At 38.9% G+C, this 23,437-nt stretch overlaps 1 long non-coding RNA gene across 1 annotated transcript; it reads left to right on the top strand.

The window, feature by feature from the left end:
• Positions 1-2,546: 2,546 nt before the first annotated feature.
• On the top strand, positions 2,547-5,402 carry LOC130205223 (uncharacterized). The gene is made up of 6 exons (XR_008833891.1): positions 2,547-2,609; positions 3,214-3,238; positions 3,482-3,644; positions 3,773-3,861; positions 4,446-4,524; positions 4,843-5,402. It is a non-coding gene; the product is annotated as an uncharacterized LOC130205223 (long non-coding RNA).
• Positions 5,403-23,437: the final 18,035 nt, after the last annotated feature.

The following is a 23,437-nucleotide window of genomic DNA, read 5'->3' as shown; positions in this document are numbered from 1 at the left end:
TATTTCTACTCAGAGAAAAGTTGTTGACGGGGGGGGGGGGTGCTAGTGACTATTTTTTTGCTCCATCCCAATGCGCGCAGACCGGCGTCGGAGCTCTGCAACGGAACAATCGATCGGCGTATTGAGCACCCCTGCATTCAAGCATTAAAGAGCCGAGAGGTTTTTTCAGCGTGAGGAATTCGATGTGTGGCGGGAGTGCGTGAGATAAGACCGAAATGCGTGAGTCTCACGCTCAATGCGTGAGACTTGAGAGCCCTGGTTGTAGGCCTACTATTCTACATTGAGCGTGCTCTGTATGCGTCTAGTTCACTGGTAAACAAGTTACTAATTATGAAAGTAATGGCTACATCATTTTGGGAATCTCGTTCCAAACACGCATGTGAACCACCACTTCATGGTTTTACTGGGGCAAAGGTGATGTTTTATTTAGATTACTTTACCCATCACTTTTGTTGTTACTGCTTTAGAGCTTCTGGTTGATTTTGATTGCATAGATGGAGCCAGGCTAAAGTTGTTTCCAGGTCCTTATGCTAAGCTAACTAGCTGTCGGCTGTAGTGTTGCATTGTATTGACAGACATGGAATCACGCTTCTCATAAGCAGATTTCCTAAAATGTCAGTTAGTATCAAAACTGAGAAGTTCAAAATTAATTGTTGATATAAAAGAAGTTAAAGAGGTAGAGTAAACATGTAAACATGTTTTTTTAAGCTTCATTGATGCATTTTTCAACACAAACAGTTCAAAATGCCATCTACTATTTCAAACCAGCCCTAAATCTTGCAAAAATCATGTCTGCAATCAATGGATAAATCTGCTTTATGAAATAAAATAATGTTACCGCCATCTCATCTGACCTGCTCCTTGCGTCTACCCACCACATCTCGTTTTACTTTTTTTCTGCGCCACATCCACCATGCTTTATTGTTAAAACTGAATTGAGAAAATAAGCTGAACAGCAGACTGGTGGTCTGAGGAGAGGTTGGCTAATTAAGGTGATAATAATCCTGACAACACTTTGACATGTCAAGCCATCAGTTGATTCAATTTTATAAATATAAAAATATTTCTTCTGCATAATGTTGAATGTGATCTGGAATGATGATTGTATCCACTCAGTCATTTTATTGGATGAATCAATCAGCAGTTACAGCCACACTCTGCCGGTAGCAACGTTTAGGGGCTGTTCAAAATGGCTAATATAAGTAATAGCTATAGCGCCGATGCCTCGGCAATGCGTGTCAAAACAGAGTTTCAGAAGTACCTTTACCGTGTATAATAACCCCATTAAAAGTGTGTTGATCAAAAACAAAACACAGTACACGTTCCAGCTAAATCTCTGTGATCCGTATTGGAGGGAAACATCTGCAACAACATCTGCAATCAAGATTACAGCTTTTTCTGGCGCCTGTGCTCCAGTAAAAAAATACTATCTCTCCGCCACCGTAGCTCCAATATTTACAATATGCATAAACTCAGTCTTTTCTCATTACTAATCACGCTGCTATTCATTCACTTGATCATTCATTCATTTATTCCACATAATCTCTGAGAATTAAGAGCAATCTGAAAAACAGCAGCATCCTGTCCAGAGCCTAATCCAGGTCTCACGGCAGTACAGCTCTCGCTCTCCCTTTCCCTCTTTCTCACCCCTTCGACTCTCTCTGCTACTGCGGCCCACACGTATATCGAAGAAGTGCAGAAGCAAGGCTTACTCATTGTCCATATAAACCATTATGTTCCCATCTCGGAGAATAATCCACGAGTGTAAAACACTAAAGTGTTATTGCTGCTGTGCCTTAACCCATATGCCACTGCACACATTCTCCCCCATCTGCCCTCAATGAGATAAAAACGGAGCAACAAATGGGCTTAGTGTGTGACTTCACAATATCATTTAATCTGCCAGGTCAGTGTATTGCCCCTTATGCACTATTGAAAATGTTAGACCTTTAAAAAAAAGGTTTCTCAAAATCAAATACAAGTATGTAAAACGCTTAATTAAAACTTCTTCATTAATTTCCTCCCGGTGCCTTGGGCTCAGCAATTGTTTTGAACCCGCCTGTTATCACGTTTCCCTTCATTTGAAGGGTCAGACATACTGCAGCATCTGGCCCTGTGTCACCACTGTAAGGGAACTAGTGCTAGGCCCCGTGTGAATGCAGCTGCAGTCTCTAGGCACAAACACCATATGTTGCCACCCACAAATAGAGTACAAAGTAAACTGACAGTGAACTGCTGCATGCATGGCTGGTTTTGCCATTTGCCTTGTCCAAGCTGTGACTGCTGATTCATCACAAAGTACACTGTAAAATGTAATAGTAAAGTGTACTTAAAAAAATTACTGAGCTTTACTCATTTCTGCTTACTTTGTTGACCTTACTTTAAGAAACTTAGTAAAGAACACTTTTTGGTGAGTAAAGTTATTAAACTTATTATCTCAAGTAAGCTTTACTTTAAAAAAATGAGTGAGGCGGACTCGGAAGAAACTCGGGCGCACTCGGCAGCACTCGGCTCGAATACGCATGCGCAGTCGACCACTGAAGACGTTCTTTGCCCGAGACGGATTGGCGGCAGCGAGAAGGCAGTGCAGGTGTGCGCGTTACTTTAAGGTAAGTTTCAGCGTCTCAATAACGTTTTGCCGTTCATGTCCTTAGTAAACATCGTCGTATCTTCGCCATATTGTTCATATGTATATTTGTAGTTGAATGTTAACTTTACGAAGCGTTTAATGTAAGCTAGCTAGACCGTCAAAACAAACGAGTCACAATGTTAATGGCGGACATCGTCGTGGCCGTCTCACTCGTGTGCATTAACGCAGCACTACGGGAGTCACACAGCGCTACTGTCACTGAGTTAAGAGTGAATGCAATGTCAGGTTGAATGTAACGAGGAATAATTCAACCACAACCGTATGATGGAGAACTTCTCGGCCACAGCGAATGTGGTACAACGTTTTTTTTATTTGTACTTGTACATCATTTCTTATTTTGTGATATTTACTGGAAATGACATCCATTATAACCAATAGCAAGTTTGAAACTAAGCTCCCTGCCAACCTCCCTACAGAGAATTTATGACTTCAATCTATCTATCTATCTATATCTAGGACAAGCATTTCTAATCATATTCGTCTGTGAAATCTTCCATGAAACTGATGGCTTGACGAGGAGATATTTGTAGTTTGACTAATTGCTTTTGTTGTTTCTTTTGTAGGCTTTGAAAAACCTGGCAATGAATTGTAAGTATTGCTTATTTTCTTCTACACACTACTGCATAACACATGGAAGCGTTGCCAGATTGAGTCCATGTCTTCACACAGAGTGTCTCCTGTGACGACCATGAAGGGCAGATGAGGGGAGCTGATGAAATCTGTTCAATCTAGAAGCCACTAGTTTTCTGCCCAGTGTGATGTAGTATGTTGTAATGTGTATACTGTAGGTCTAATATGACTACATCTTAATTTATTTCTCTTTTATGTTAGATTCTGGCTGAGTTCTGTCGCTTATCAAGCAAAAATCTGAGTTGCAATCAGAGTTCTTCAAAGATCTCGACAAATACACTCCTCGCTTCCTGGAGAAGTTCAAGACCCAGAGGGGGAAAGTGTCGGACAGAAACTTGAACATCTGCAACAAGTCACACCTGGGGTAAGTTTATCAAGCAGTCATTTTTCTTTATGTGGTTAATAAAGTAGTGTCACAGCATTGCATGCAGAGCTGTCAAATGATTGTCCTTTAACACTTGTGAATTGTGTGTGTTTAAAATATTTTTTTAGAGTACAGATGTGAATGGGAGGTGAACAGCAGTCCTCCGTGGCTCTCCCGTCATCCTTGGAGATGACAACGCAGACTTCTTCAAGAATTTGTAAGTAGACTTCAGTCAAAATTATTTAATTCCACACCACAGGATGCCCAATATATCTCATGTGTTCTGCCTGTTAATCTTTTGGTATTGGCTACTTCTCTTCCAATCAGTGCTTCTATACTTTTTGATTCACTTATCCCTGATTGGGGCCCTTTTAGTGGGATCTCCCGTCTTTCCAGTCGCGTCCAGTTGCAGCTCTCTAGTCGCCCCATTCAAAACCCAAAGGCCTTCAAAATAAAAAAATACAAATCATATCACACCTAAATGGGTATCTGTACACCTTCACATGTCTGCATGATGGTAGAGGGGTTCTACTAATATCTCCTGTTACCAAAAAAGGGTTTTCACTTGTAACATTATCGCTATTTCTTTGTTGCTTTTGGGCAATATGCTCGCTCTACTGCCACAGGAGGTTCAGGAGCAGCGAATATGATGCAGGTGTGACGGCTGAAGATGGTAGGTATACCTGTTCAGCCTCCTGTGGTAGGAGCACATTTCCCAGAAGCAGCAGTGACAAAGAAATGTGGATGTTTACCACGAATATGGTTGCCCACGTATTAAACTTTGGTCTTTCTTTATTGAAGGTGTGAGTTTAGGATGGCGTGAAGCTTCGACTTGACCCTATGGAAACACAGCAGATGCCACCAAAGGGTCCTGATCGGGGTGTGTTGTGATGCAACCGCATTGACCTGTTCTCAGGCCCTTCTACATTCTGTTGTTTACATTTGCTCTATTATTGTTGTTCCATTCAAATATCATCCCCATTTGTAAATATGATAATTCATATTCTTTATTATTAGCTTTTGCAATCATTCAGTGAATCACATGATCAATGAATTTATCATCGCACTCACTCCTGAGCATCTTTCACTTGATTATCTAATAATATCAGAATCCAAGTAACCATTGTGTGTTCTACCATAGAAATGCAATGTGAAATTTGACATGTAATTGTGTTTTTTATGCTGCTCTTGTTATTAGGACTCTGATGACCTTCTGGACGTGTCCCACACCTCCATTGGGACCCTGACGGTGCTGAAGACATCGTGGCCTCCTCACTCGCTGGACCTGGAGTCTACAACTACTGCCATCGTTTTGGGAGGAACAGTCGTGATGGGTGACCGTGATAATCTTCCCCGTGCCCTGTGGCTACTCTTCGGACTTATTTCCCCTTGAATTTGGAGTATCCTCAACGAGTGAGGAACACCTTCTGAATTTATTCATAGAGTGCTTCTCACTTGGACCAAAAACCCTGAAATACAATCATTCAAAAAATCTACTGATGCCGTAAGGGACTGTGTTCATGATGTGCAGTCAGGCCCGAGAACTTCACCCTTCTATCTCCAATAGAACTCTTTTATAGAAAATGTCTGTTTTTGTTGTTTTTCTGTAGTGAAATTTAGCAAATGCCGAAAACGCTGTGTTCATCATATTTCTGCGTTACAAAACCTAATCTGGCAACATGTTCAGCGTTTTAAGCACGGTGTTTGAGTTTTAAAACATGTGTTTTTCTTCTAAATAAACGTTGTCTTCCATTGTAACTGTTCTCCTTCTTTTGTTTCAACAACTTACAGTTTTTAGTTCAGCTTACTTGATCATTTTAAGGCAATCGGTTTCCTCACTATTTCTAAGTAATGGGATCTCATTGACTAGTAAAGTTAACTAGTTATTATTAGTACTGTTTACTTAATATAACTTGGATCTTTTAAGTTGTCTTTTTTAAGTTAACCTAACGAATAATTGTTAAGTTAACTATACTAATGTTTACTGCAATTACATGAGTTGCCTAAACTTAGTTTCTTTTAGCTTTAAGAACTTAAAATCATTGAGCTACTTTACTTAGAAATGTTGAGGCAATCGGTTTCCTCACCTTTTTCAAGTAAAGACAACTTATTACATACTTAAAGATTTTTAAGTTACCTTCACTCGTATAATTTAGTTGTCTGAACAGACATATTATGAGTTGACTTAACTTACATTTACTCTAATTACATCAGTTGCCGAAACTCATTCATTTTTAGTTTTAAGAACTTAAAATTATTGAGCTACTTAACTTAGAAATTTTGAGGCAATCGGTTTCCTCACCTTTTTCAAGTAAAGTCAACTTATTACATGATTAAAGATTTTAAGTTACCTTCACTCGTATCTTTTAAGTTGTCTGAACTGACATATCATGAGTTGACTTAACTTATGTTTACTCCAATTACATCAGTTGCCGAAACTCATTTACTTTTAGTTTTAAGAACTTAAAATTATTGAGCTACTTTACTTAGAAAATTTGAGGCAATCGGTTTCCTCACCTTTTTCAAGTAAAGTTAACTTATTACATTTTACAGTGTAGGAACCTTCTGTAGGTCAGCCGTCCATTGTCGTTTGCCGACTGGCAGTGGAAGGATAATTAGTGGATACATAAAGCTAACACAAATCCTGCTGAGGGGAAATACAATCTACATATTGCATACAATTGAGGAGGAAACAAGCATATAAACATGTAACAAATATTATTTCAGATTTTGGATAATTTCTCTAAGATTATCTGAACAAAAGATAATGAGGATCAGAACAGATATTACATCTTTCATCCTTAACCATCACTCATAATTTGAAATAATTAGGGTGCACGTAACACAACTTGAGGAGGCAATAAATCATTTTATTTTCCTATACTGTAAAGAGTTTCCAACTGAGGCCATCAGCAGTATTCCCTTTTTTCTCCAGTGGAAATGGCTCTCCAAGGCTACAGCTGAACATCATTACACATCATCTATAAAGGTGCAGTGTAATCAGTGCCGCTGCTAGCCACCATGGTGCCCTAAACATAACTTCTTCATGATGCCCCCCACCGAGAATTTATTTTTCTGTTTCTGACAGATTAAAAAAGGCTGTGATTGGAATAAGGCACTGGAGCTGGCCCTGACGGGACAAATCAAAATCACCCATAATTCGGGATGTCCCGGACAATTCGGGACGGTTGGCAACCCTACTTGCACCTAAGTTATAACATATTTGAGTGTATTAACATCAGCAATAACGTCAGCTAGTTTGAGGTGTATGCATAGGCTAACCATTAAATTAGCAGCACATTTCCCGTATTTAACAATGATTAAACATGGATTTACCTGAAAGTGATGCACGGGCATCATCTCGCAGTTTCCTTCTTTTCCTTTTTTCTGCCCCTGACTCCTGTTGTCTTTTTGAGGCCATTTTCGAAAAGTTGAAGTTTACTGTCAAAGTTCGTCAGGCCACTGAGATCGGAAAGGGCACCCACGGCGGGCTTGGGAAGTTGAATGTGTATTTGTAACTTTTTTTGAGCAATTAAATATATCTCTTGTTTTGCCTGTTTTGTGTTATACATGCCTAAAAGGTGCCGAATATTTATATACTGAAATAATATCGGCATTATAATTATTATAACTATGATGATTATGGGAGCGGGGGCACTGAGTGTAATGCCAGATGGCATGAAAAAGGCACAGCCACTGGCCTTTCCCCCACTTACAATTTACCTTATGGATAATTAAACTGTTGTTGTAATCTGATGCTGGCAAAAAGTACACCACTATGTCACTTTGATGACCTTCTGATGTGCAGACTTTCATTTAGACGTAAATAAACAACAACTGTTGTGTCGGAAATACATTTTTTACAGTGAAATTCTAGTAATAAATATTTCTGAAAAGCTAACACATTAGCAGCATGAACACATTAATATTAATAACACTTGTGTTGGCAGCAGATGGTGAGTCAGATCCACTCATCGACTTACAAAATACAAAGTATGGAGATGTCGGTACCCTTCATACCCTTTCACTTTGTTTCCTACTGTGTGTAGATTAAATGCAAATGTGTCTGTGTTTAGAGAATGACTGCTATCAACTTCAAATATATACCATCTATAGAAATATATCCCGAAAGGACAAGTGACATCATTGTCTGCCAGTCTCTCACATATATCTAAAAACAGATGCCATCAACATATGGTAAATCACAGCTATTGGAGTCCCCTTGCCACGTTTTAGGAGGAGCAGTTCATGACCACTATACAGGTAGTCTATCGGCTCAATGGAGTGATGACATCATTTCAGTTATCCCCTGTGTAATCAGAGGTTACCATGGAAACTGGTGTGCCCCAGTGGATACGCCACCGTCCCTCGCCTCTTAAAAAAGTGGGCCACTTTTTATAAAAAATTGTCATGGTATTCTTTCCCTCATTAATGTTTTCATCATAACTAAGCCTTGCCTGGGAATTAAGTGAACACTATAACATAACACATGCTAGGATCTGACTTTATTACTTCATTATAAGCAACAGGTTGAGCTGGCTAATTTAGAAATTATGAATAGGATTGATAGAGCTTTTAATATGTTCACTCACCCTTCATGTCACTGTGTTCTTGACAACAGTAGTTGGGGTGGGGTGTGTGTGTGTGTATGTGTGTGTGGGGGGTGTATTATGTTTATACTGTAGGCAGGACTCTCTGTCTCTGTCTGCTTGGCACAGTTCACATGAGGGACTCTCACTCAGTCGTCTGACTCCACAGCTCTGTCTCTCTCGAGGGCAGCCAATCAAAAGTCCTTCTCCAGATCCCAACTAACTAACACAGATGTGACCTTGCATCACAAAACTGACTACTCACCCAGCACTGACCATTCATAAGACACACTTAACAACAAATATTAGAATACAATTCATTAGGTTTAGGAACGGGTCTGTACTGACATTAAAACAGACAGCTACATGAATAAACTCCCACAATAGATGGTAGCCACCACACGAGCAAATGTGTGTGTAACTTTCATGAATCATTAAGACTGAAGCAGGGAACATGAGCTTTTTAATCTTGCTTATTAGTTGTTTGACTCAAAGGAGACAGGTCTGTTTTTCTACAGCAATGCAGCCTGCCTCAGCATTTCTTTTATGAATATTCCTTTGTAACTTATTTTTGATCTTCACTATCATCCACTGTAGGATCGGTGATACGGAGAAAATGATCTGTAATGAGCCTTCACATTTTCAGTCTGAATGATTTGATTTGGATCAAATCTAAAACAATTTCTAAAGCAGGTCGTAGACACCTGAACATGTAAATACATGCACATTTATTCAATGGTCCATTTGTAGGATTTAGCACATGTATTAGCATTGCTGACATTACACACATACAGGACTGTCTCAGAAAATTAGAATATTGTGATAAAGTTCTTTATTTTCTGTAATGCAATTAAAAAAACAAAAATGTCATGCATTCTGGATTCATTACAAATCAACTGAAATATTGCAAGCCTTTTATTCTTTTAATATTGCTGATTATGGCTTACAGCTTAAGAAAACTCAAATATCCTATCTCTAAATATTAGAATATCATGAAAAAGTATACTAGTAGGTATTAAAAACACTTGAATCCAGATCGTCTAATTAACTCGAAACACCTGGAAACACATTTTCAAATGTTTGATTTTGTTTTGCTGTTATAAATCTTTTTTTTTACTTGGTCTGAGGAAATATTCAAATTTTATGAGATAGGATTTTAGAGTTTTCTTAAGCTGTAAGCCATAATCAGCAATATTAAAAGAATAAAAGGCTTGCAATATTTCAGTTGATTTGTAATGAATCCAGAATGCATGACATTTTTGTTTTTTTAATTGCATTACAGAAAATAAAGAACTTTATCACAATATTCTAATTTTCTGAGACAGTCCTGTATATATGCAGTGACAACCAACACATTACTTGTGATGATCTCAGGTCCAAATATTGACTGACATCTTTATTGAACTAAAATAAGATTTCTTTTTTTCCTATTACACTTTACTTAATTTACACTCACTGCACCAGCTACATTTCATTGCACATGAAACAAAACGTATGAGTGATCTTGGTGCTTAGAGTGAATATTCAATATGTTTTTGCAGTTATAGAGAAATTGTCTGCCAAATTCAGGATAAAAAGAGTTGCAATCTTTACAGGAATACATGACTCTGTGCTGACATCATGTGGTTGCTACTACAAGTCACATGTATTCTATGTGACTTTTTTCTATCCTGGCCTTGTTTAAACCACTCACAACACATGAAGCAAGCATGTGACCTCCATATAAAAGCCGGCTAAATACACATTGTCCTTGTGCAATCAAGTTCAAGTAAACGTAAGGAAACACCCAGCCCCAAAGAATATCAAATACTGATGCTAAGTTGGTGCAGCACTGAATCGGTTGCTGAACCTGCTGTGATTAACTTAACTGGGTTTTTAATATTCAAATGCATTCTCTGAATGGCTGTTTTAATTTTAATATAAAGGGTCAAAAAGTACTTTCAATTAAGTTTGAGTCTTGTTTGCCAATTCTTCATCCACTCTGAGATTGACTTAACTGGTATTGTAGCATTAATACAAATCGTGGTTCTTAAAAAATATAATACATGATAGTAATACAACATTACATCCTATCTATCGCACTGTGAGTATGTACAGTAAGTATCAACTATACAGAAAACACACACTCTTTGCTCCATTTACCGGGTAAACGGTGTATAGTAACACACCACGACTTAATAATAAACCTTTTGACCATTTCTGACGAATCATACAGACAAGTGGAGCTGGGGATCGAACCGCAGATCCTCTAGGACAACATTGATACTGCTTAGATACAGTCACCCAACATACTGTATATATGATATGATATGATATGATATGCCTTTATTCGTCCCACAGTGGGGAAATTTCAAAAATCACAGCAGCGGTGCACATCAGAGCATCAATGAAAATAAATATAAAACACAAAACTAAATACTAAAAACTAAATATTTTTAGTTTAAATTTTTTATTTTTTATATTATTATATATTATATATATATATATATATATATATACAATTACTGGGTTTTACTAAATGACTGTTGATTATAGCCATTAGCACTTTTTTCTTTTAATTACTTTTTCAAACCACAACGAATAGCAACCAATAACCATGAATGCTCCAAGCTAGCACCTATACGAATGGTTAATTACAATGTGGTCTTATCATGGGATTCGTTAACAATAAGAGAAATACAATATAACCAGACTTAATCTTCATTTGATTAAATCATATTTGACTGGAGTTGTAATAGGGAGGGTAGAAAGGAAATGAAGGGAAGGAAAGAAAGAAAGGAGGAAAGAAAGGGTGGAGATCAGCTGCCATACCGCGAGTAGCAGCCGAGATGTAGTCAGAATCGGCCGCTGCGTCCAGTATGTTGACGGGAAGCGGACATACTGGTGGCACCCAGAAGTCATTCCTCCATAAAATAGTGCAGCTCACATATAAAATGTTTCATTTAGAATTTAGGCTGTCATTTGTTAAAAACATCTACTCACTGTCCTATTTTCGATAGATCAATAAACTAATATTAAGATGAATTCCCAGTGTCCTGATTGTTCATTCATTTCACCTGCTCTCAGCCACGCCCCTGCCTCCCACGTGCATTTCCTGATTGTTCATGCCCTACACCTGTGTGTTTCCCTCTCCCCTGCTTTCCCTTGTCCCTGCCAGATTGTCTTTGTAATACCCCTGTGTTTGCGTCACCTTCAAGCCTTAGTTTAGTGTTAGTCCTCGTTTTCCGCTTGTTTTGTACTCTGCCCAGTAAAGTTAGTTGTTGCTTTACCTCGCCTGACTCCTGTCAGTTCCTCTGTGCCTAAGTCTTTGCCCCACCACACCCCAGTCGTGACAATGATTATTATCATGTTGTTTTATTCCCAATTTCTGCTTCAGAAAATGAATGAAGGTGCTTACTGTCGGATAGTTGAAGTTCATCAAAGAAGTGATGAAATAAGTTCTTCTTTCGACATAATAATGTGTTGTATTTAATTAATTGTTATGCATTTTGTTTTCTTGAACTAAAAATGTTGCGAAGTCTGGTTACCTACACTAATAAATGCATTAACTTTGATGTACATAAATGCCTCCCATGGCATCTGAAGTCCACCTGCATGTGCTATTAGGATAAAAGAATCACAGAAAGAAGTCCTTTACAGAAAATAACGATGACAAATTATTGCGGTTCCTCATGTAAGTTTCAGTCACTTCTGTGTTGGCTGAGTTCATGTTAAACAGGAGAGGGCAGTCTTGACCAAGATATAACTAAAAAGCCAGCATCTACAGCTGGTCAACCTGTTATATTTGTTTGATTGTAGTTAATTCAAATCAATTCAGTTTATTTTGTATAGCCCATTCTCACAAATTACAAATTTGCCTCAGAGGGCTTTACAATCTGTACACATAGACATCCCTGTCCCAGAACCTCACATCGGATCAGGAAAAACTCCCAAACAACCCTTCACCGGAAAAAAAGGGAAGAAACATTCAGGAGAGCAACAGAGGAGGATCCCTCTCCAGGATGGACAGGTGCAGTAGATGTCATGTGTACAGAAAAAGACAAGTTAAATGTTTGACTGTATGACATTTTCAATTATCTTTTGTGACTTGTATTTTCATTTTATCCTACAAACTCCATCAAGCTTTTATGACATTTGTACTATGGTTTTAAAACATGGACGCAAACAAACATTCTAGTGTAAGTTCATACTCATTTCAAGCGTGACATTTTTAGTGTCATATTGATAGTGTGACCTGACTGAAGGGACACCACCTGTGGCGAGTTGTGTGTTGGATTATCATACTGGGAATTAACAGAGGGAGGTTATAAACTTGCCAAGGCTTGCCAGAGGCAGGGTGAGAAATACAGAGACAGCCAGGGATAAACCCTGGAAAAATATGTCCTTAGATAGATGGATAGATGATGAATGGATATAAACAGACAGACATACAGACAGATACATATATAGATAAATGCTTACTTTTCAAATATAGCAAAAAACTGGTGAATAATTGTGTCAATATTATGTAAATCCGTCCCGGTTGGATAAATTCAGAGTGAAAAATTCATGTTCATGAGTAAAGTAAGTATACTTTGAAGTTACCTCCCCAATGAAGAAAGGTGGACGGTGTTAAAAGTAATTCTTAAGTGTGGCACTGGTGATAGAAAGTTCTTGTGTGGGGGGAAATGGTGCCATACCTATGTAACATTCATATCATTTAAATTATGAATCAGAGTAAGGAGAATTATATGTTCTAAGCTGATTAATATTTAAAGGATTGAGTCTACAGATCATCATATTGACAAAGGGAGAATACTAATGTCCTTTTCTCTGAGTCTGATTAGAGGTTAAGCAGAATGCAAACTGCATAATTTATTTACATTTTTGTCATTTTTGTACTTTTTGATTCAGCTCTCACTTTTTAGTTTTAAGAACTTCTTTGTTAAGAAGTCCCTCCCATTTTTAAATTTAAATTTGGTATGCTACAGAATGCAAAGAAGGGATAATTGGTGCCATTGTCTTCAGCATGTCAAAGAAAGTTTAAGATGTTTTTGGACTTTCATTGTGAAAAATGGTTTATGAGCAGCAGACTTAATCTGTAATGATGAATACAATCTGAGGCTTACATTTTCAAAGTCCATGCTCCAGTAGGCGACATACACACAGTGCCCACTGTCCCCACAGACATGCACAATCTGTTCAATTGAATGTTGTATTTATCTGGTTTGGAGACAGGGCAAAGTTACATGCTTTAGTATCATTATAACTCCTTTCAATAGTGGAATGTGCTTATTTCAGGGAGTGAGAAGCAGAGAGAGAGAAAGTGGGAGTGAGAGCCCAAGCAGGTGAGAGTGTCTAACGGTGAGGAAATCAATATGATGTAAATTATTAAGAGCTCAGGAATGCGTCTGACCCCTACTGTCTTGCAGACTGGGCTCTGAAGGCTGGCAGGTGGACGGGAGCTTGGACTCTTCCTCTAACACTCATTAGTGGCTGGGAGCCGAGGCTCCTTGTGAGGGGGAAGGCAAGGATCACAGCGGGGAAGTGATGGCCCAGGCCTCTCACATCCCGGCTCAGCCTTCGCTCTGGCTCCACCAGCCTCTCCCTGGAAGCTCATTAGTAAGTGCACTGATGCATAAGAGCTCGTCATTAGCTGGGCTTTTTTTCCGTCTTCATCTCTCTTTCCCCCGACACCATGTCTGATCCTGAAGACTGGTGGCAGTGCTGGTTTAAAAGACGAGAGAAGTCCACATTATAGCCATACGGACATGAGATAGTGGTAGCCACCAGATCTTCCTTTACTTTTTACCGGGTTGCAGGTTGGGGGTCTCAATTTGGAGTTCCTTCAAACGGAGCCATCCATAGCTCTTCAAACCTACGAGTAAACATTAGTGCTTGACCAGGACTTTGGCTGAGCGCCCCTTTCTTCCTCCATGGTAGGTTTTGATTTGAGGTATTTGCTTTTGCTGCTGGCCAGATCCCCTCAGCACCTGATGGTTGCCTAGGCTCTGAGTAAATAAGATCTGGGGCCCATGCCTCTTCGGGGCTGCTGGGTAAATAAGGTCTCTGGTGTGTGTAGCGTGCCTAGCAGCAGGGTGATCACTGGTGTGGAGACCTCCAGAGATCCGCCATCCCTTCTTTTCTATATCTAGCTGTTTAATTCTGTTATCTTCCTCTCTCTCTAACTTACTCAATTCTCCTTACCTTTCTACACACACGCACACACACACACACACACACACACACACACACACACACACACACACACACACACACACACACACACACACACACACACACACATACACATACACACACACACACACACACTGACCTCCCTCTCAGCAGAGATATTGATGAACATTAGCAAATTGTACTCATGAACATTTATGGCTTGCAACAGGACCAAGGGGTGTTCAATATCAAGGGATTAACATACTCACTTGTTTCAGCAGATTTCTCAAATAAAATGGAACAAAAAGATTGCAGCATCATATGAATTATTTTGTTTGTATGAATTAAGATTATACCTAAAATAATTCACATGCTTTTTTATACGCTTCTATTATGCTTTTTGACTATGGAGATGGACACTTTTAGAATTTAAAGATCCTGTAATTAAAAGTGTTTGAACATCACATAGGATCAAGCTCCCGTCTCTGAGGAACAGTTTGGCATTTAGTGAGTCTTTAAATGTCAGAAAGATAAATGATGATAATGGCACCTGTTATAATGTAATTACTTTCTCAATGGTAATCTTCCAAGCCCACAAACAAATGGATTTCATATACTACTGAAAGATTAAACAATTTAACACCTGATGTCTCCATGGCTTATTAAAGCAAAAAGTGGGCATAAGGGACCTGCAAAATATTGTCGTTGTTATATTGCTCAACCTACATATTGTGTACCTTGTTTGTCTCAAGCTAAGAGTGTTTTTTGTAAAAGGCAACTGTTTTGTTCAAGTTTCTCCAGTAAATGCATATTGTTCAGCCGCTATTTGAATGTCTTTTCATGGGAGGATTTACAGATAAGAAGGTAAGTTAAATTACATGCTAGTGTCATTCAGCCACTGTAACGAGGGATTTGCCTTTGTGAAAGTTTACTGAGTCAAATCTCATCAGCTTAATATGATCTGGCGCTAGCCATGCTGGATCCTCTTATGCCAATTAATCCAGGTTGTAACTCACAGACTCCTGCTGACCAATTCACATCCATTGTTGATAGTTTTTGGCTGCAGGAGCCTCAAACCTCCTTGTTAGAGCCAAAAACTGCAAGAAACCCACCACCTCTTTCAGCCCCATCATATTGTCTGTTGATTGCCAGCAATTAGTAAAGCCAGGCAGGCTGAGAAATGACAAGATGGTGCATTGCTATTGCAATGCATGGGCGTTGTTGGCTTACACACCAGCTGAATGCCTCGACAATGTTTGTTAACCCTCGGGGTCACAACTGATTCACTAGCGCAGACAGAAAACAAGATTTATGTAGCACAAATCAATACGCAGTCAGACTTTTACAATTGTGGGGCGGCAATCTAGGATGTTCTCTCTATCAGTCAAACATGACACTAACGCCTTTTTATTCCTGTTTAGCCCAGCCAGCGAGGAATCTGTTGGCAGGCCAAGACGGACACAGTGAGGAGCGGCCTGCCCTTGATTAGTTGGTGAACACATGGCAACATGCAGAGGCTGATGCGATGGTCTATTATTCTCCAGGTTTCCTGCTGGGGGTTATTTATCCACTGTTTATACATTGTGCGAGAAATCAGCAATTTACATCCCAGCGTTCGACAGTGTATCAAATGGACTAATGACAGTGTACTTGGTTGTTGAACCCACTCAGTGCTGTCTTAAGTAAATTAGAATGAATGCAGTTCCAGTTCTCCTCACAGTGAGTGTTCACTAACCAACCCTCCCCTCTTTATGCTCCCTGCCATCAGCTCTGATTTCATAAACATTGCTTGTCAACCAAACACAAAAGGACACACACCTGGCAGAACACTCACTGCAAACAACTCCAGAGTAAATTACAGTTGGGATCCTCCTCTTACAAGCCTGCAGGCCAGTAATGTAACACTTGTTTAATGTCCGCCCCGCTTACCCTGTTAAAGGGGGAAATTGGAAAGTGACATGAGTGACTGGTGGTATTCTCTGAGTATTGACCAGCAGGCACAAAAGAGGAGTTGAGTCTGGTGCCAAGTTCTATTTCAGGGGCTGAATTCCAATTGATTAGGAGGCTTGTGAAACAAACGCTGGTGACAGAAACGAGAGTACGGCCCTGGCAACTGCTGGGCATGGTGCCAGGTGTACAGTCTTCCCCTGCAGCATCTCTCCGTGTCTCTCTCTCTTTCTCTTTCTCTCTCTCTCTTTCTCACACACACATTAGTGACACATTAACGACAACCACAATGTGACCACTGGGATAACTTAGCAGCAGTATCTCTCGGCATGTGATTATGTATCCGACCAGCGTTTGCTTGTTCCTCTGATTTTTAGTGATACAATAGTTGTGAGCCACTTTCAAAATGTCATGGAAAGAATAAATGAATTCCTGGTATATACATATATATATATATATATATATATATATATGTATATATTTCTATATTACACTTGGTCCTCGACAATGACTCCTGCTTCAGTCAAGTATAGTTGTGAAGTACTTTTAGTATACTTTTGGCCTGATCTTCAAACTACATTATTCTATGTGAGTGTGTACCATGATAATATTTACTGTGTGTGTGTGTGTGTGTGTGTGTGTGTGTGTGTGTGTGTGTGTGTGTGTGTGTGTGTGTGGGCAGGGGCAAGTGGGTACATGTGTCTGTGCATATGCCTGGTCTTAGCAGCAGCCCCCTGTAAACCTCAGCTTGTCTTTATAGTGAAGTTGATGATTGGATAAACAGTCTGAGTCTGGATTATGGTATTTGAAAATGAAAGCATACGCACAATTAGCAATTTTAATGAGCAAGTAAGCATTATAAAACAAATTGTCATGGCAACAGCGACTTTTACAATATAGCTCTGCCTTAATATAGCAATTAAATATTATATACTGTAAGTACATAAACATCAGTTACCTTTAGAATGCCCTGCAAACACTCAGGATGCATGTAGAGTATATGTAACATTCATTTCAGGACATAAAACATTTTTGTTTTTGTTTAACTTGGTTAACTTTATATTCAATATACACTCCGGGTTGCATCTTGCTCTGCAAATCTGCTTTGATTGTGACACATATGAGGAAGCCATGCATATAATTTATGCATGGCTAATGCAAAGTTCAGTAGGCCTGTGCCAAACAAAACGCTGTTCAATTAAAAGGGAAGTAATGGCATCCTATGTAATAAAGGATATCTGTGCATACATAAACTGACAGAAAAGCATGATGGCTCATTCATGTCATGCTATGTAATTTAGCTAATGCATTTCCCCCTGCTCTTTAAAACACTTACACATTCAAATTTGCCATCATAATCTCTATGACAGAGGACATTAATTATGTTCGTTGGCTGATCGCTGTTTCTTCACAACATCTCTGATTAAAATTTCACACATTGTAATGATGTGCTTCAGAGCTAGAAGCTGTGAAATTTACTAAGCAGTCAGCGGGCTTGAATTTCTTGTTCTTGGGAGGTTTGTCCAGCACAAAAAAAACACATATAATCCAAATCGAAACTGTTAAGTGCTTGAGAAAAAGCTTTATTTACATGCAAATGGAAATATATCTTGTTCATTAAAATGTTGTGCAAATGAGGGAACAACAAAGCAGTAACTTCTCTCTAGACATGTGGGTTCAAATTTCATATTTGGGAAGTTTAATTAAGCAATAGATTATCTTTTGAAAGGAGGGTTCACTTTAATGAATCCCAAGAGACGGCAGATAAACACTGCAATGGTATCAAACATTCATCTCCTAAATAGATGTGAAAATTAGGGATGTAAATGGTTTTGCGCCTTTATTTTCATTGCTCATGGGAATATTTACCGGATAAAGACGACACTTATGTAACCTACATCATAGATATACTTTCATTTTTGGAAACCACATGAATATAACTCAACAATTTTCAAGGACAAACACTAAACACTTGTATAAAGCATTCTTTTCACAGCTGCAACTGTCAACAACAATTGAAGCAAGCAGGCTTTTCTATTTTATTCAACCTAATTTCATGTAGATTTATCTTTAACATCATCGTGCAACACTACCGCTACAGTATCTAATTCTCCCTCTTTTGTTTGGGTGAGCTCTTGTTCCACCAAAGAGAAGCACTGGTCATTTTAGTTTTTTCAATACGAGTTCTGTCTGAGTGTGGCTCTATACTCTGCAATCCTGAAACAGTACAGAGTCAGTGAACCCTGGTACATTGTGTGATGGAGGAGTGCTACGTGCCAACATTCACCTCTCTGAGGCCGGCTGTTGTTTTCCCCTGTAATGTCCATTTTATTGGGAATCTCAGCGAGCCTTCACTCTACCTACTGTGCTCAGCAGTGTGGAGAAGCCAGGGCCAGTAGAGTGGTGGTCAGTGCCTGTCAATCACAATCACAGGGATCAGTTAGCAGCTATCAGTCTGAGAACCCAGATGTTGCCTGTCTTCCATCTCCTCATGTTCTATCCATAGGCTGTCCTTTTTCCCCTTATTTGTTTTCCCCTTTACACTTCATATACTAATGTTGCCACACACTTTTGATGATTCCTTTCCGTGTTTGTTTTGTGTAATTTACTATTAGGAAATATATAAAGAGTAAAATGTGATATTTTCAACCTCAAGGGAGGTTTATTTCCTGGTGTTCTTGTTGGAGTATATGCAGGGGTGGGCTGATGTTGGGGAAGAGAGCAGTCAGAAGTGATACAAATGGAACACCACAACATACTGGAAAACAAACACAAACCATTGATTATATCATCTTTACAGACACCCAAAGCTCACCATGCTTGATGTTTACCTGACACGGAGTAAACAGCAGATTGGACTGTAGACTTCTACTCTGCATTTCATTTTGCTGCTGTGCCCTCGGTATATGTACGTCTATGACCTGTTCCCGCCCCTAATTTCCTCCATCACATTCTGAGCAGACCTGCCAACGGTCAGCTTCATTACAGCCAATATCTTAAATCACCTCTCATGTGTTTCCTACCAGTTTCAAGCTTGGTCTCCTCTGAATCGCAGTCATTTAAATGTTCCTGTGCTGATTGCGGGTGCAGGTGGTAATACATTACGGGACTGAGACAGCCAGTGGCAGAGTGCTGAAAGACCTTTATCCATTTGCACTAAGTTTCCCTTCACATTCGGAGGCATGTCGGTCTAATTAGGACAATGGTTTTGACTCAGGCCATATTCTTATGGGACAGCTCACTTTAAGTTGTACAACAAGGTGATTCTACATCATATATACTCCACCAGGCCAATAGATTATGCCGTGGTGCAGGGAATTTCAAGGAAATAAATTGTAAGTTAATGAAAGCGCAGAATGGCTGCGGAGAAGAATTGCAACAGGGTTATAGCTCTTTTCCTCTCCATCTTTTAAGTAAGTCTCAGATCTCATGAGAGAAAAATATGTATGGTGTGTGAAATATGATTAATGCCTTTTTGTTTAAATGAAGATGTGTGTAAAACTACGCAGGATGTCTATTTACATTGTATGCAAGTACCTTTATATAACAAAACTGATGTTTTACAATGCTGCGTGTCAAATCAAAGGTCGAGGTTAAATTTTATAAAAATAACTTATCTCTGTGTTTGAACTATAGTGGGTTCCCACTGCGTCTCTGTCTCTCAGTGATGAGCTCTTCTAGCAGGTAAAAGCCTCAGAAAGCCCTCGGTCCATTTCCATTCTAGCTTCCAGCAGTGTGAGTGGTGTGACAGCCTCTTGGGGGCAAAAGGATTATTGAGATCAGGCCTCCCCGAGCTCTATGCCTCTGGCCCAGCCAGCCCAGTCAGTTCCTCAAGCCCCCCAGTGCCTTACAGAGCAGCCCACCAGGCGCACAGAGAGCAAAGAGGCACCAGGGACCCCTCTAATTGTTCATGCTTTGGGCATCTCTCTGGCAAGCCAGCATGAAGAAGGCCCCCTGTCCCAAGGCTGTCCCACTGCTCCCCACTCAGCCCTCGCTCAGTGATTCTGAGTACCAGATATCTGCTTTGAGGCTTTATGTTTTTGAGGCTGTCCTAGTGCAGCTGGCAATTGTGAATTTCTCTGAAAGATTGCTTTCAACACGGTCAGTGCTAGTGTTACAAAAGGGTAATATTCTAACCTGCTCAAATGATCCATATGATTCATAGTTTAAATATATAAAGTTCTAAAGTGTTATGGCCTTTGCTCTTCATTTTTGGACTTTTGGAAAAATATATGGTCGGCTTCAATAAAATGTACATTTAGTTTTTTCGAATAATTAACACTGCTATTGAAAAGATTGTTCTAACAGAGATATTTCAGCGCACATAACAGTACAAACATAGTTGTGCTTGTGTACAGTGTTGATAGAAAAACACACTGAGACACTTTATTAGGCACATATACAATGTAACCCAAAACAATACAACAGATTAGAAACACCTATGTGACAGTGTCAAATCTTCAAAACTTAACATCATTATCTTTGCAAAGGTATCATTTATAGCTAAACTGTTGTATTGTATTATATTTTACCAAGTGGTGAAAATGTTCAGTCCTTGAAATGCTATAAATATTTCTCTATGCTGCTTGTGATATAACTGTAACATATTATAAAGCCATAAACAACAACAGCGGCCACACATATTCTGTTAGTTTAATGTATTTATTTTTCTGGTGTCTTGAAAGTACATTCCAAGAGGAGCTGCTGTGAAGCTTGAGGTCTTTGGAAGGCCATGGCTGCTGGGAAGTGGATGAGGACTGACAAGGCCACCCATACAAAGGAAGGGGCAGCTTCCAGTCCTCCAATGGGGGAGGGGAGGCAAATGAACATATACAGCTGCAATAATAAATACACAATTACTTTGATACTTGCTATTTATTCCTATTTGTATGTACTGTAGTCTTTTATGTATCTTGATATATGTGATCTCTTCAATTCTTTATTTAACAGAAAGAGGTGCTTCTGCTAACTTCTCATGAGGTGTTCACAACATGTGCCACTGTTTATGTGAAGAAGGGAATTACAACCATGGATCAAAAGATTGTGGAGCAGTGCACCGACGAGGCAGTGGTCAATAGATGGTTTAAAATTGGTTCCACTTCATGTGCTGCTTTCTAATTGCATGATTAACCAAATGGAACTAAAAGCAATTATGGGCCACAATAAAAATTAGGGTAAGCATGCCATTTATGTGATTGACAAAAACATGTAATAGCAACTCATTGGCAACATACATATTATATAGTTTAATTAAAAGTGATTTCTTTATTTTACAGCCCCTTGCTCACACATTTCTCACAAAAAAACACAAAAAAGCCAAACAGTTATTGCATCGACTTAATGGGATGAGAAATTATGATTCTGCTTTTGTTTATATTATTTACAAAATCTTTCTCAGGATGAAGCAACATACTTCTATTGCTGTTTTTGACTTTCTCTTTCTGACTTCCTCTCCAAAATATGTCGCACAAATGTGCACGTTTTATGCATATTGTGCAACGATTGAAAAAGTTACGAGCTCAGTAAATAGGTATTTAGGAATGCTGGTCATGCCAGTAACAGCTAGGCAAGGGATACGTAGACAATAGCCCCTAACTGGACTGTGACAGGGTAATTACTGTGCGCACATAATAAAATTCTCTTTACATAGGTCACTTGGAAAGTGTAATTAAAAAAGCGTGATAGATTATTTTTTATTGAAGCAATTAAACCAAAAAGCAAAAAAGTAATTAAGTGTGAAGGTAATAATAGTGTTGGTCAACAGCATTTGTATTGGGAGAGGGATTTGTCAGCCTCACCCCTCTAATGCGGCAAAGACATCATTTAATTTACACTTTCTGATTTTATTATGTTAAACTGTTTTTTACTGTTTAACAATTATGTTTATAATGCCAAAAACTGAGCAGGATGTAATGAAATCATTATTATGTGTGATAATTGTGACTAAATGCTAGATTTGAATTATCACCTTCCTCTATGCACTGAATTAATGAATCGTTACTATTCATACTACTGGTTTATAATTATGTTAAATTGGCCGTCTTATCAGCAGTCAAAGACTTGGGATTATCAGCGTCTTGACTGTGTGGAGTGTGCCAAATTCCTTGTGGATATACGCCTGTTTCCTGCACAAAGAAAAAAGGAGAGATAATATTGGGAGGTTAAACTCCACAATTTTCTCTGAAAAGATCTAAGAAGAGCTATTGCATAAATGCGCTCCTGCTTTATGAGGGAAATCAGACAGACGGGTCTTTGGGGCATTAACATCCACTTGACTTTGAGTGCAGCCGATTCTACAAGCCAACACATTCATGTAGCTGACACATCAACTGTGTTGATCTCTGTAATTGTGTCAGGTGACTGAATTCAGATGATATGTTAATGTGAAGGTGAAATATGTTGCCCTAGTTAGCATATGGGCCACTTGCATTTCAGAAATGTGTTTTCATTCAGCCTGCACATTTCTGAAAATAACAGCAAGATTCTAATTGTCAGTTATGGAAAAAAATGCATCGTTTTGTATCGTGAGGTCAAAGATCAATTGGAAGAAAGAAAGAGGCATTCATTTTGTAAATCAAGTTAAGAGAAAATTGAACAATGAAGATAATTGAAGAAAGAGAAAGAAAATAAAAGAAAGAATTTGAAACAAAAAATTTCTTCAGCTTAGTTATCTAGAATCTGTGGGGACCATCTCATCTGGCTTTGCCCGGTATGAAGTAAGGATCTGTTGAAGATTAATTAAATTAGAAGCTGTATCCACAGGTACCTAATCAGCAATATCTACCTCACTAGGAACAACTTCTTCTACTACTAGCTTCAAATCCACTCCCCCACACACCAGCAGTATCGCTTACATCTACATCCTGGGTGTCACTTGTGTGTGAGAAAAAGCCATGATAATAACCCTTCACACATGTCCTTTGAATGCTCTATAAATACCCATGGAAGCATGTCACAACATGAAAGAAATTCAACCTGAAGAAGAAAAACAAAGAATACTTATAATTGTTCAAACAGCAGAGGGATGATGAAAGCAGAGGGATGATTTCACATTGAGTCGTGATTTAAGGTGAAACTTTGATATTTTCTTTTGTTCCATCC

Source organism: Pseudoliparis swirei, chromosome 2 (assembly GCF_029220125.1).
Source record: "Pseudoliparis swirei isolate HS2019 ecotype Mariana Trench chromosome 2, NWPU_hadal_v1, whole genome shotgun sequence".
In the NCBI taxonomy this organism is placed as follows: Eukaryota; Metazoa; Chordata; class Actinopteri; order Perciformes; family Liparidae; genus Pseudoliparis; species Pseudoliparis swirei.
This window is presented reverse-complemented; position numbering and strand designations above follow the sequence as displayed.